This window comes from Panthera onca, chromosome A1 (assembly GCF_046562875.1).
Source record: "Panthera onca isolate mPanOnc1 chromosome A1, mPanOnc1 haplotype 2, whole genome shotgun sequence".
Classification (NCBI taxonomy): domain Eukaryota; kingdom Metazoa; phylum Chordata; class Mammalia; order Carnivora; family Felidae; genus Panthera; species Panthera onca.
The window spans coordinates 163,595,335-163,604,783 of NC_138339.1; the positions used below are offsets into that span (position 1 = coordinate 163,595,335).

At 46.9% G+C, this 9,449-nt stretch overlaps 1 pseudogene; it reads right to left on the reverse strand.

Annotated features, from left to right (window-relative positions):
• Positions 1-1,138: 1,138 nt before the first annotated feature.
• On the reverse strand, positions 1,139-3,981 carry LOC132680534 (large ribosomal subunit protein eL29-like; annotated as a pseudogene).
• Between the last annotated feature and the right edge of the window lie 5,468 nt (positions 3,982-9,449).

A 9,449-nucleotide genomic window follows, 5' to 3' on the forward strand; every position in this document is an offset into this window, starting at 1 on the left:
TATAACCCACACAAACAAAAGTTCTTGGGGATCCCCAGTAAATCTCACCTTCCTTTGAGAAGTGCTCCCCTGTCAGAGTGATACAAGGATGATGTCGGTCACCAGATGGAGACATGACCCACCGGGGTCCCTGGTTCTGCACGTAGAAAAGTCTTTTCTATTTCAGGGACCCAGCTCCCACGTCATCCTCTCTGGGAAGACTAGCTTCTCCTGACCCCCTCTTGCTCAGATCCTGGCTAAGGCTTTCACTGCAGTAGAAAAGATCCTGGTTTGTTCAGGCCATTGCTAATGAATAGCCGTGAAATTAACACCTTATTTTTTTCCTAATAGGGAGTTATTTTTCTCCCACAGAAATATGGAATCTGTGGTCCAGGGTGGGAAGCTGCACGCAGTGTCATCGGGACATGACATCTCTCCCCTCCCTTCTCCTAGGACCTCTGTTTCTCATCTTCAAGATGGCAAGTTCCCTGTGGAGCCTCCAGGCACCACACCGATGTTCTGGGGGGCAGGTGGGGAAGGGTGGTGGACATTCTCCAACTACGTTTGTCTTCTTCTTTGGAAAGGGAAGCCTTCTTCAGGGACTTCTGCTTGCCCCCTGCTGGCCAGAACTGGACCATGTGACTATCCCAATTGCAAGAAGGCAGAAATAGTAAGGATTTGACTTCCCCAGCCATTACGGCAGAAGAAGGGGAAAGGGTTGTATAGGCTTTCAGAGAGCAAATCCACGGGTGTGTGTCTGCCATGCTCATCCATTAACATGCCAGCCATTCTCCCTTATGCCTCTCCCACCCTGGACCATGCCTGCTCCACAGCAAAGACCTGCCCAACAGGCTTTCTTCATCCTGTGGCCATCCCCGTGCCTGGCTTCATGGTCTGAGGGGTCCCTCCGCCAAGAGCCTATTTTAAAGTTATCACATTATTAATTATTCCCACCTTGGCCTCCTTACCCCTTTCCCTGTTTCTTCTTTTTTCAATGGCAATTGTTAACATCTAATATTCTCTCTACATAGAGAGATACATAGATCTCCCCTGTGATACCACCTCATTGATGTAGACATTTTTTCCTCTATTTTTTCTTCTTTGACAGATCTCAGGGTCACACCAGTACTTCTATCTTCATATCAGCCTACTTAAGTTTCTACACCAGAGCCTTCATAGGGCTCTGGGCATCTCTGGCAGCCTGAGCTGGAGCTGGAGCTACAGCCCGGGACTTGGTTTGAGACTTGGCCTTGGCCTCTGGCCAACGGAGCCCGAGACCCTTGGCAAGACGGGCATGGGCACGTTTCCTGAGCTTGGGATGAGTCATGCAGGCAAGTCGATTAAGCTTTCGGCTGCCACCCTTTGGAATCTTGGGCTTGATCTCGTTGGGCTTGAAGATGGTCCTGATGGCCTGGGCTGTGCCTGCCTACATCTTGTTTGGGCCCTTCTTGCATTCTTGGTAAAGCACATGTTCCTCAGGAACGTGGAGTTCACCCTCTTTGGAGATTTATTATCTTTGCGATGAGGTTTCTTGGTGCCATTTCTATGCCATTTTCATGACTAGTTGCACATGGTGTGGTTCTTGGACTTGATTGTGTCGGCACCGAAGCTGGTGGCTCCCAACGTGTCTGGGACCAGAAGAGAAAGAGGAAATTTTCCCCAGGACCTGGTACAATGTAGGGCATGCAGTAGGCGTTCAATAAATACTTGTTGAATGAATAAGTAACTGCAGCAGATGTTCACGGAAGGCAGAGAAAGAATGGAGGAAAGAAAGAGGAGGAAGACACAACTTCCTGACTAGAAAAACTCATCGTTTTTTTCCACACCAGTATTTTGTAAACAATTATTGATGGAGAGTCATTTTGTAGGAGATAGGAAGTGCGAGTCTACCTTCAACTTATTGCCAAGTTTGGAATTACATAACATTTCTTTGTATTGCTGTCTTTTGGAATATAGCATCCCGCTGACTTTCAGAGGCTTTACAAGTAAATGTGATTATATGACCGTCTCTATACTCTTCATAATAAATGTTATATGAGTTCAAGGTGTTATCATTATAATAATTTTATTTTGCTGACATTACTTTGAATCATGCTATGCAGGCACTTGGCACCTCGCGATGACTCATCACAAAGCAGTAGGCCATCTTCTGGAATCTGAAAGACGCCCTTTCTCAAAAATACACATTTCTTAAAAAAAAGAAACCATTGCTAATATGAATATTCTATTTCTTTCTCTGGAAGAGGCTGTTGGAAATTCTGAAGACAGACAGAGACCCTCACACGGGCTGGACTTGTTATTTTCTCCAGAAAAAAGCCTCCTGAGGAGGCGATAGCTGCTCTCAGAATGGAGAGTAACAGCGCACGCTTCACTTTACGAGAGCGACCTGCTGTTTTGTCATTTAGCCGTGCGACGCTGCTGTGTCACGAGACACAGCGCATCAGAGAAGATTCAGTAATCGTTCCTTCACTGACGTTAATTGTGACTGACAATTTGCTGCTGTGCTCGACTGGTAAGCACACTCCCAGAAGTGATGTTCCAATTCTATGTCCTTTTAAACAAATAAAACACATAAAGCCACTCAATCCTCAGAATGAATCTTATACAAAATTTCCAAGGGCCAAGCAAGTGTTCCACCGTCCATCGTGACAAGCAGGCGGCAGGCAGACCGTATTATTTTGCTGTTCAAGGTGGGAAGCCAAACGACGCGGGCCTTCCAATATGGAGCCAGTAACAGACTAGTAATGGCCGCACCTGGTGCCTGTGTGTCAGCCTCTATTCTGAAAAACCCTTCACACAAGTTCATTAGAACGGTGCTGACTTCTCAAACCCTCATTATCGACATTCATTGTCACGAACTTCTCAAGCAGCGATCGTCCCACGCCTCCCCAAGAGCTGGCCCCAGAGGCTCAACACCACTTTGCTCAAACCAGGAAACGGAAAGTAACTTGCTTTTAGTGATAGGGTCCTGTGAAATGTTAGAAACAAACTTGAGTTTTTTATTTGATGTTTAAGAATATGGAATGTTTCATTCCTCATCTTCCCCCAGCCCCCCTCAAGGTATGGTACAATATCAGGCCGTGGGGAGGAGCAATGTGTTCCGGAACATCAGGACTTAATTATGGAGGTTGTATCAATCCGTTAGTAAATGGTGGAACCAGAGAAGGCAACAGTTCGGCGGGAAGCTGAGGTTTCTAAAACAGTTTCCAGGACCGACTGTGGCATGGATATCTGTGCATAGACCTGTACCAGAATCAATAATATTTTCGAGGATCATGATAAGGAGGCCATTTTCATAGGGATAAAAGCAGGAAGGAGATTGTACAAAGAAGCCATTTGGACAGCTGCCCGAGCCTCTACATCAAGTCAACAGGAGGATCTTGTTACAATACCCAAGAAGGCACGGACCTCACGTGGAAGGCTGCTGTAACCCTGCAAGAGCGAAAGAAGGGCAAGAAACTGCCTGTTTCCATGCATAATTGATGTAGCTCAGGGGCCAACTCAAGCCCTAGAGGAAGCCCTAACGACATGCCATTCAGAGCAGAAAGAAGGAAGAGGGCCAGGCTGGTGCAAAGGTTTCCTTCAAGGCTCTGAGAGCTGGAGGGAGGCAGAAATCTCCCGTGCAGACCCTCTGATCTCTGATATTCTGGAATACGTGCTGAGCCTGATTTTCAACCTTGCCTGACTTTCAGTGAGTGTTGAGAGCGGGCCAGCGTGGCTGCTGGGTGTCCAAGTCTCGGGAGCAGTTCGTGGAACCCTGGTATCCATCTATGACAAAGACAAGAGGGCTGAGTCGCCCAGGCACGCTGCCAGCACCCCAGGCTTGTTCTCCCCCAAGGCGCAAGGGGAAGAATGAGAGCGCCTCAGTGCGGACACCCAGAACCTCTGCTGTTCACTGATCACAGGTGACAGGAGCTTCTGAATGTACCACCGTGCCAGCTGCGTTCCGCCAAGGAGGGCCTGCTGCTGTGTCCCAATGTGTCGTCCCAGCTGGCACCTCATTTCCGGTATTGGTAAGTACTTAACGCATATGGATGAGAATGGGCACACCTGCCATTCAAAGTAGGCTTCCTTTAATCAGAATGTTTCATACTCTAGTCTCCCAGTTTATGAACCCTTGTGATGGATGTAGCTTCTTTTAGATAATTGCTTGGGATGAGTGAATGCCCCAATATTTATTTAGCAAGGATGTCGATGAATTATGAATGGGAGCAAATAGTTCCAATGGGCAAGCACTCTAATTAATAAAGCCAGTTTCCCGTGGTCGCGTGTATGCGAGAGTGGTACCGGGGCTCTGTGGCAATGTAAGTGATGCGTGTAACAGATGTTAGAGGTTTTCCTGGAGGCAGAACAAGGCCCACGGGAGACGAGCTGGCTGGACTCCGGAACGGCCCCCTTTTATTCTCTGCAAGTCTTTCTCTCTTCCCCACTGTAAAGACCTGGACCACATCAAGGCATTTGCATAAGACAACCTTTCCCCCAGAACCTCATGGTTTAATCACTAGCCCTGAAAATGGTTTTAACAGGTTGCCTCTCCTGAGAATTCTCTTGGGAGGTAAATATTCTTTTTTTTTTTTTATTTTTTATTTTGTTTATTTTTGTTATGTTTGAGAGAGAGAGACAGAACACAAGCAGGGGAGGGACAGAGAGAGAGAGACAGACAGACAGAACCTGAAGCAGGCTCTGGGCTGTCAACACAGAGCCCGACGCGAGGCTCGAACCCACGAACTACGAGATCAGGACCTGAGCTGAAGTCAAGAGTCAGACGCTTGGGGCGCCTGGGTGGCTCAGTCGGTTAAGTGTCCGACTTCGGCTCAGGTCATGATCTCATGGTTCACGAGTTCGAGCCCCATGTCGGGCTCTGTGCTGACAACTCGGAGCCTGGAGCCTGCTTCTGATTCTGTGTCTCCCTCTCTCTCTCACCCTCCCCCCATTCATGCTCTGTCTCTCTCTGTCTCAAAAATAAATAAACGTTACAAAAAAATTTAGAAAAAAAAAAAAACAGATGCTTAACCGACTGAGCTACCCAGGTGCCTGAAGGTAAATATTCTTAAACTATAAACAGGGCCAATCTCTAGCCCGTATGCATGTCTTGCATACCGATCGATAAAATATCCAAACATCTCTACAACTTTAGGTAAATAAACTACTCATAAGCCCTGGGCCCCACCTTAGATGATGGAACCTCATCATTATCCAGTAACTGAAGAGTTAATGTCTGGCCCCACAAAGAGTCTTTAGGTTCAACTCCACCTAGCAATCTGGGCTGTCCTTACTGGAAGTTTCTGGTACCTTACTAGTTGTTATATGTTTGGGATACGATGTCTGAATGTCCCCCTCAACCCCCGAATATTACATTGTTATATTTTACCCACACCAATAGAGACTGGAGTGCTGTTGGAGTCTGCAGGAATGCAGGCACTTTTTCCTCCCCCGCGTAGGCATCCGTCTCCCTGGGCACCCTGGGAGGAAGAGTGGAAGGCACTTAAAATATATTACATTCTGCTGCAGCAGGAGTGTGAAGCAATACTAAGCCCCTGGTAGGTTCGGTGTGGCTCTTTTCAACAAGTCACTCGGAGCCGGACCACGTTGTTAGGGGCTTTGATGAATGAATGTTCTGTGTCACTTATTCCTCACGATCCGGGCACGGGTGGAGGTAACACAGTGCACAATGTGCAGACGCGTACAAAAGTTTTGTCTCTCTTCGGTGGCACAGGGGATGTCATGTTTACGATGGCCCCTGCGATCCCTGCCCCGCCGTGTACACATTCTCTACAACAGATCCCTTTGGGCATGGGTAAGACCTCCGAACATGTGCCAAAGGGAAAGAGATTTGCAGGTGTCATTAAGGTCTCCAATCAGTTGACTTCAAGTTAGTCAAAGGAGAGATTAATCTGAATGCATCTGACCAATCAGGGAAGCACTTGAAAAAAATTTTTTTTCAACATTTATTTATTTTTGAGAGACAGAGAGAGACAGGGCATGAGCAGGGGAGGGGCAGACAGAGAGGGAGACAGAATCTGAAGCAGGGTCCAAGCTCCGAGCTGTCAGCACAGAGCCCGACGTGGGGTTTAAACTCTGCAAGATCATGACTTGAGCCGAAGTTGGATGCTCAACCGACTGAGCCACCCAGGCTCCCCCCCCAAATTTTTTAATGTTTATTCGTTTATGAGAGAGATTGAGAGAGAGAGAGAGAGCGAGCAAGGGAGGGGCAGTGACAAAGGGAGAGAGAGAATCCCAGGCAGGCTCCACACTGTCAACACAGAGCCTGACACAGGGCCCAAATCCATGGACCACAAACATCAAAGCATCAGCAGCAAACGCCCACCTTCTGGCCTTGAAGAAGGAAACAGCCATGATGTGGAGAGGGCCATGTGGCAGAGAGCGGCAACCAGCCTCCAGGAGCTGAGGCCCGCAGGCCCACGACCACAGAGGACAGAATTCTGCCAACAACACCTGCAACCTGGGGCAGAGATACCAGCTTCGGATGAGACCACAGACCCAGCCGGCACCTGGATCCTCACCTTGATGAGAACCCGGGATGAGGACCCACAGCATCTTGTTTGTACTTCACACCCATGAAAACTGGGAGAAGATAGCAACATTTTAAGTGCTAAGTTGGCGGTAGCTTTTATCCTAGGCCAGTGGCCAGCTCCGAGGTTACGCACACAGAGTTCAGACACAGTTGACAGTTCACAGGAAACACATGAGGTAATCTAATGTGTGACCCGCCTAAGAGTGGGTAACCTCTAAGAGCCCGACGTTCAATTCGTACGAGGTGTTGACTACTTAGGAGGCTAATGGAATACCAGCATTTATCCTAAATGTGGATGAACGGAAGCTCAGGCATAAAGTCAGTCTGGCAAACATTGGATGTCTACTGCATGTCAATCAAGAAACCAAAGGACGTTAAGCTCTCAATAGCGATAAAAGAAATGGGGTAGTTCTTTACCCTATGAAGTATTAAAGGCCACGTAAATATTAATTATAACTAAATTGACACAAATGCCGTGAACACCTACCTTGAGGGGCAGGGTGAGTTGAAGGCATCTCATCATCAGCGAGTGAACCTACCTACAGTGGGTTAAGCTGATGTCTGGGTTGATCAATCTGAAAGTTGGCCAAAGATAATGAGGTCTTTCCATTTTGATTCAATATCATTGTACATCATTTATTTAGGATAATTCAAATTACTTTCTCTTAAGACTGCCGTAACGGACACAAATGACACCAACAAATATGGGAATCAGAGTCATCAAAAATTTACCATATTACACTGAACTTGGCTTGAAGCCTTGAGACATGATATCTGTTGGGTATCTGTCATTACAAGGAGCCCGCTGGTAGAGATTAGAGTAGCTATTAAGCCCTGTAATGTGGAGAAAGGTCCTTTAGGCATCAAGACAGCATTGTACATACAGCTACTCATTCAAGCACCAGTTTCCCTTCAAAGCAGGCTATTTCTCTCTCTCCATAGCTAACGAGGGTGCAGGGTTGTTCCACTGCTGCTCCAATATGCTCGTTTGGGGTTCCCTCCACCAGAATCCTACGGGGTACCCTGTTATACCTTCACTTAAGACAACTGGACAATTAATTCACAAGCATCATGTTCTGCCAAGGCCGTAAAGGTAGGTGGGTGTTAGAGATGTCTCCCCAACCTTGCTACCAAATCAGATCGCCCCTGGGGCCAGAAGTGGAAAGCTTTAGTAATTATACGTGGACAACAGGCATAAACCGAGACTGTGCTGGCAAATCGGGTCTTATGGTCACCTTCGTTATGAGGATCATTGATTTCAGCAAAATGCAGCCATACTTGTAGACAGTTGATGGCAAACAAATTGGACAAGCACCTGTAATGGGAGCCGTGGGGTTCTGGCTCTTTCCTTTTGGTGATCTGAAAAATGTTCCATTAAGGATACATCTTGGGCAAACATGGCAGTGTTACCGTGGCAGGTTTCACACGACCAACCAGAGTCAGGTTGGAGGAGGCCTCACAAGATCACCTAGAATCAGGTGACCATGAACCTTCTGACCAGTGACAGAACAGAAAGCCACGCAGGGTTTACTGCCTAGGATGCATTCCCACGGTTAGAAAGTGAAGGTTCTACTAGATTCTTAGAATCCTTTCATGCAAGACTGGGAGAAACTCAAAAATACTTGAACCAACCCAAGGGCCTTGAATGCCCTTGAATTGTGTTCCCCCCCAAAAATGTATGTTGGAGTCCTAACCCCTAATACTTCAGAATATGACCTTATTTGGAGAGAGGGTTTTTTACAGAAGTGTAAAGTGAGGTTATTAGGGTGCCCCTTAACCCCAAATGACCATTGACCTTATCAAAACAGTTCAGAAATAGAGACAGACAAGCACACAAGGAGAACACCATGTAAAGATGAAGACAGGGATCAGGGTGAGGCTTCTACAAGCCAAGGAATGCCAAAGATTGCTGGCAAACTTCCAGCAGCTAGGAAGAGGCAGGAAGAATTCTGCCCAGAGTCTCAAGGGACCATGGCCCTGCTGACAGCTTGATTTCATATTTTTTACTCTCCAGAACTGTGAGGCAAACATTTCTGACATTTTAAGCCACTCAGTTTGTAGCGTTTTATCAGAGTAGCCCCAGGAAAACAAATACAGCCACATTCACAAACAAACCAGCTGTCACAATTAATGTGATCCTATTTTGAAAAAGAAAGGTGTACACACCCAGGGGCTCCAAATTCCAAGTAACTGAGCACACACACACAAAGGTGAATGCCAATGTCAGGAGAGGGAAGAATGTAAGTAACATGCAAGAGGGGCCGCTTGCCAAGTAAGGAGACATGTAAACGAGTGACAGACTATATCCCTCTTAGACACTTCCCAGGAAACACCCTTTGCTCAAGGATTTTTCCATCTCAGGACACACAGGGTGGTCATAGCACAAACTTCTGTAGGATACGCAAACTCTGTAGATGTATTCTCATCAGAGCAAAGCCAAAATCACCCCCTGACCCCTCCCACAGACCCACCTTCCCAAGTAGTCACACAGGTCAGGAGGACATCTCGCTGTCCCTTAAAGCCACTGGCATCCTGGACTCTGACTCAAGGTGATTATCCTTCACTTTTGTCTCCATCCCCCAGCACCCTCATCCCAGCACATGACCTTTATGTCTACCCACAAGAATGTAAGGTTCCCCCTGGAGAAATGCCCTCAGTTTCCACCCCCTTCTACTTGAATAAATCAATTTCAGACAGATTCCTATCTCTTTCTCTCTGGTCAAGGAGAAGTATCACTGCTCTTTTCCTAGAGTAACCCTCTTTATTCATCTTTCCATCAAGTATCTGGTGATTTGCCGGTTTATGTCAGACACTGTTCCAGGAACTCTCCATGAAAAATACCTCTGCTCCCACAGACTTGAAAGCTGCTTGGAAAAGACAAATAACCAGAAAGAAATATATAGTGCAGAGTGATGGGTTTAAAGGCAGGATACTA